The sequence below is a fragment of the Numida meleagris genome, chromosome 11 (genome assembly GCF_002078875.1).
Source record: "Numida meleagris isolate 19003 breed g44 Domestic line chromosome 11, NumMel1.0, whole genome shotgun sequence".
Classification (NCBI taxonomy): Eukaryota; Metazoa; Chordata; class Aves; order Galliformes; family Numididae; genus Numida; species Numida meleagris.
In genome coordinates, this window is record NC_034419.1 from 3,191,994 (window position 1) to 3,198,109 (window position 6,116).

Sequence of the window (6,116 nt, forward strand, 5' to 3'; positions counted from 1 at the left end):
TATGCACAGAGAAATAGTAAGTCTCATTGAAAGATAGCTAAACAAATCTACTACTAGCAAAAAAAAGAGTTGGTTTTGTTGATGTTTAAAGCAAAGTTATGATAGCAAACAGATGGACATTTTGTTTCCATTAAGTTTACAGTTAAATCTAACAGATGCGAATCTACTCTTTTTCTAGTTCAAATGATCTGTGAAAGGGTGTGTATAACTGCAGTATGTGCCGTTTAGAGCGTCTCCCATTGTCTCTAGTTCATTCCCTTTCCTTGGATTTTTATTTGAACAGTTGTACCTTGCTGCAGACCGTGATGCCCAAATACTTGTTCATGTACGGTACAAGTTGTTGCGTGCATCACCTCATCCTTTCTGTTTGTTTGAAAGCAGCATACTAGGCAAAAGTTCAAAGTAAGAAGAGAAATTTGTTCATGATTGTGGGTAGGTACTAAGTCATATCCAGTGGGAGGCTTGTTGGATTTGACCCCAAGTGTGGTGCAATTTCTTATAAGAACTATATGTCACAACATTTAACCTTCATCCTGCCAGTGTCCATCACTTAAAACAAGGTTGTTGGGTTGTGGGTTTTTTTTTTTTTTTAGCTTCCTTTGGCTCTTCCTGGTCTCAGGAATACGAAGACTGCTGCTGCCAGGCATCACATTAGGAAACGAGGAGGGTAGTTAGCCGTCTCTGGGTTTAAATGGCAAGTCAGTGATGGAGCAACTCTTAACGCTGCTGAAATAAGAAACTTCAAAAAAGTCTAATCTTGAAAGAAAAGTTAGAGGACAGAAGATGAAGAAGCAAAAGCCAAAGTTATGAGCAGCTGGAGGAGAAAAGCTTTTTTTCTCTAGTCCTGTGTTTAGAAGGGCTTTTTTGTGTACTTCCTCATGCTTTGTGAAGCTAGTCTGAATTATCTTCCGTTTTACTTTCTTACCTTAGAGTTCATTTCCACTTTAGAACTGCTTTCAGCCTTCTAAAGGTTTTCGAAGATAAAGTCTGTTAGCTGTAAATTTTTTTTTAAAGTACTTTGTTATTCTCATGCTGCTTTGTGAACAAAGTTATTGGATTGAACTCTTTTCTGTGGCTTGTGATCCTCCCTCTGAGGCTGGAAAGCCCTGTGGGTTGTAACAGGTGCTGCATTTTGCAGGGTGCTGCCTTGCAACTTCTCTACGATGCTACTTTCTCCTGAGTAAGAATTACTGTGACACTGTAGTTCTCATGTAGTGTTTTCCTAACTGTGATCCAGAGATTTACAACTGTTAGCTGCTAGGCATAGAGCATCTTAAAGACATAATGATATCTTTCTTACAGCAGTATACGGTTTCAATCGAGACTATTCTTTTTGGGCCACTTCTTAGGCATAAGGAAATAGACACAGCAAAGCCCTAGATCAGCAAAGGAATCAAAGTACTGGGCACCTGCCCTCAGCTCTTCAGACTTGCTGGAGTTTGTACAGCTGTACATGTCAGCCTGCATAGGTTGTCATGCGGGACAGCTGCAGAAGGTTGAAGGAGCGTTCAGTTCTCTTTGAGCTTTACCCTACCAAAGAATGTCTGCTTTGTTTGTACCAGTTTGTCAGGAGAGACTGTATTATGCATTGGAATGACTAGAAAATCTTTCTAGTAAATCTGCACTGATGTCTGCATCAGCACTGATGCTTACACAAAATGGCTGACTTGATTCACTAACAGTTACTGCTGTCCTGGAATCTATTTAACCAGATGGCACGGGTCCTTGGAATAGTATAAGAATGAAGACTGCTGTATCAAATCAATTAAAATATCTGGTTAAAAGGCATCTTAATGCTTTTAAAATGGACTTGTACATATTTATGAAATGAAGGTAACGCATTTTAATATAGAATTTAATGGTTTTTCATAGTAATTTGTCTCAATTATATGGCTTATTTGACAGTATCTCAAATTGGGATGCTTAGTAGCTTTGTGCAGTCTTCAGTTTCATCCTCTTTGTCTTCTGCTACGTCCTCCTTTTTCTGCCAATTCTGTGGTCTCCCCTGTGGTGTTTAAAAGTCACCTGTTTGGAATATTACATCTAGATATCCTACTGGCATGGTATATTGAAAATATGCAATGTTTCAGTGAAAACACCTGGTCTGTCAACAGTAGCAACATACCATTTTTGTACACTGTAAGTTGCAAACATATTTACGTTACAATAGCTGTCACTAAGTGGTATACTTGGTTCTTCCAGACGGTGGCATCAGTCATACAACTTTGCATTGCAGCTGTAGTGTTGCAGACAGAAAGCAGATGGCAAAGCTGTGGTAACCAGGCTGGTGCACAGTCCCAGGAATGAAGATGGGTGGGGGAAAATGAAGGAACTGCCAAGACAATATGATACTCAGCATAGCCTGTTAGGTCTTCTATTGCTCTGAGGTTGGGTTTTTGTGTTTTGTTGTTGTTGTTTTTTTACAGTGCTGTTTATTGGTCTTGTAGCAGCTGCTCTGCCCTGTGTTGTCTACTCTGATGTATAGAGGTTTCATCTTCTGCTGGTTTTGCTGCACGTACTTAAGAGTAGTTTAAATTCTAGGCTGTGCAGTCTGCTCACATCGTTTTATAGGTAAAGCAGCGTGTCTGTCTTTTTAGCAACCTGTACTTATTAGATCTGTGCTGATGAACTAGTGTGTTTAAATTGCCAGTTTTATTTTTCTGGGCTTGAGTTAATATACATCTGCTGTCGGAACCTAAAAGATGCCCCTACCTTCTTCCATGCTATTTGTTGCAGCTGTTAAACTGACAGCATGTTCTGTATGCTTTCAGTCCCTGTAATGCAGTGAGAGGACAGAAAACTGTAATAAAGCAGGGAGGAAAAATGAGAGACCAATTGCTTCCTGAAGCAAAAAAAAACCAGCTGTTACGTAATAGTTCACTGTTTTCTTCTCCTCCCCCACCTAATGCCACTCTTCCCTGTGCATGCTTTCTTGTTATTCCAAGACAGCTTTATGCATGAAGCACCTTTGAAGTATGATTTGAGCAGCACAACATTTTAGGAACAAGCGTGGAAGCTATCACTAAGTGTCTCTTTGCTGAAGAAAGGTGATGTTTTAAATCAATTTTTTGCAGCTGCAGGTGCATTATCATCCATTTTGTATATTACAAAAATAGCTTGTTTGGCTCCAGTGTGTGGACATTCTTCTTAAAGGTCCTAGGAGCCTAAGGGTATGGCACTGCTATGTTCAGAAGGCATATCACTAGTTAGCTGCAATCCAGCTGGACCAAGCACAACAGTACTCAAATAGTAACACAGAGCTCACTGTGAGCTAGCTGGCCAAACAAGGGTTGTGGGTTCTCAACAGGCTTCTGAAACCTGAAGCTCTAAAAACTTTCCCTTGTCTGGCTGCTATAGTCAGTTCACTGATGTAGCATAGTAGTATAATTTTCAGGTGTGACTACAAGGTGAGAATATTGCTCAAATCATGAGGACGTGAATTCTTGAAGGCTTAGTCATGCTACTAAGCTATCTAAATTTGTGTCTATTCATGTGTTCAGCACAGTAGCTGAATGAAACAGTAAGTAAATTTATTTCCCTGGAAACTGAAAAGTAAAATACATTAGTGTAAGACCCCAATGAAAAATGGGTTTTTAGCCTGTGTTTGGTTGCTGACTAATGGCCTGGTTGCTGATAGTTAATACAGAGCAGCTGTTGGATAGCTGGGTCTTAATTGTAGTGATGTTGTTCTTTCTTCAGATATTGCTTAACAAAATTATTTGCTTATGCATTAATATATTTGGGTTCAATCCATTTGCCCTCGAGAGATGCAATCTCTGAATCAAATATAGCACGGTCTGATAGAAATTTCTAAACATTCCTACCGGGAGACTTTGACGTTATTTCCACTAGAAACCAAGGCCTTTCTGAATGCAAAAATGTCTAAAGTTTCAGTGGAGATAAGTGCTGTGTAGAAGGTCCTTGATTTAAAAACCTAAGTGGAAATGGTGTACTCAACTATGGGAGTACTACTGCAGTGTTCATATAATAAAACTGTTTGCTCACTTAGAAGCTAGTGTTGACTAATTTGACTTACAATATTTGATTTTATCTGATTTTTTTTTTCGATTTTATTTATTTATTGAGGAAAAAGTAGGAAATCATAAACTAAAGCAATATTGCATGTGGAGCTAAGAGCCCTCTGTAGTGTGTTAAGAGCTTCGGGAGCTATGGAGCGAGAGGAGCTCTCTGTGGTCTGGGCTGGCAGTTACGCAAGGGGCAGGTATGTCCTGTTTTGCACAAGTTTTCTAATCTGCTTGCCAGCTACAAGTCAGGTGGAGGCAAAGATCTAGCTCCCTAGCTGGTCCTTTCTTCTTCCTCCCATTTGCTTGTAGTACCACCGAGGAACTAAGCAGAAAATGGGCTCTGAAAGAGACAATGCTTTGCTACTAATTCAAAAAAAAAAAAAAAAAAGGAAGAAGCAAACCAAAAGTGCGACTGCGTGAACCACTGCTTAGAGATAGTGTTTGTTTCCCTGGGTTTCCTTCCTCCTTCCTTGGCCAGATTGGCCGAGGTCCCAGCTGCGGATGGGGCCCCCGCTGCCCCCCCAGCCCCTGGATTTCTCAGGAAGGAGAAGCAGTGGTGTTAAAGCCTGGGTCTGTGGGGGTGTCAGGCTGAGTGCAGAGTTGTGCCGAGGTTAGCCGGGCTGGCACAATCACGAGTACAGCTTGCTAGCGAGTAGATTGCATGAAATGATTTACAGCTGGGGAAAGAAGCCAAAGGATTTTCAACCAACCAATGATGCCTTCGGAGGACTCTCTGTTCCCTGGCATGGAAAGTTTTCTAACTCCCCAGCCATACTATGTGCATTCTTTTTCTGTATATTTGCAGCTTGCATTTTCTTTTAGCAGTTATGATCCAGCACAACTGGAGCAGGAGAAAATAAACCTTTAATATACGACTTCCATCTCTGTAAAATATGGAGCTGATGCTTTAACTTTTCCAGTATTCCTCAATATATTTCCCTTTAAAGTTTAATCTTCCCAATGTTTTTCAAAGCAGTATTTAGTGTCTGAAGCAGCTTTACAACTTTCTTTAACGTCAGCTTTATTAGAGTAACTGTCTTTGGGGTGTTCCTGCTTTTCCACTCCTGAGTGGTCATTTCAGTTGTGTATGTTTGGACTTAACTTGGCTTTGTCAAAGCGTGTTCTTTAATAAAAACTTGGACACATCTTTATCTTTCTACCTCCAGAACATACTGTATTTAACTTCCAGAGTATAGAAGAAATTCCAGTCTTTTATTCTCTATTTCCATTTTGTGCTTTGCTATGTTAAATATAGATGCCATATTGTTAACTGAATGATACAGCTGCTATCCTCAATGCTGTCCTACAGAGTTCATCTTCAGTGCAAAATAATCTGTTCTCTGATTGTATAAAACATCATGAACATGATAAAGTGGTAATCATTTACAAAAGAAGAAAGAGGGGCCAGTTCCTTGCAAGTGTTCTTGAAACGTATTGTTAGTTACAGAAGCAAAGACATCTTTTGGGTGGTTCTCTTTAAAGAAGGAAGAACAAAGAGAGATGTTATGGAGTTCAGTGTTCTTATGTCTCAAAAAAATAAAAATACTTAACATGAGCGGCATGAATTGGTTGCTGAGATGGAAAGGGGACTTCATATTAGAATACATGTCTGGAGCTTGGGTTTGTCTGATCATACCTTTGGCTTTTTAACCCTGAGAGATATGCCATGGAACAGAAAAAATTCTCTTACTTTGTTTTTAGTTCTGTTTATATATAAATTTAAAATATGTTTTCCCCTAGAAGTGCTTTTTAGCTTCTTAGAGGTGACACTGGAAAGTAAGTTGCAGTAAGTAATTGGAATTACCTTAAAATCTGTATTTTCAGTGCAGGTGTTAATGGAGGTTGGTAGGATATTGCTTTGAACTGGGGTACTTGATAGCTGGTTAAGGCAGTTCGGAACACAGGTAAGTCTTTCTTAAAACTAAAGTTAATGTGTAATTTGGTAGAACAGTTTGTGCTAATAAGTTATAAACCAGTTCTTTGACAGTGCGAGCTGTGAGTAACTGCAGTCTAAGGCAGTCTTTACATTAGAAATTGGTGAAGGACCTCGACAAGCAGTTGCATAGCAATCCTGCAGAAAGCAGTTATGAG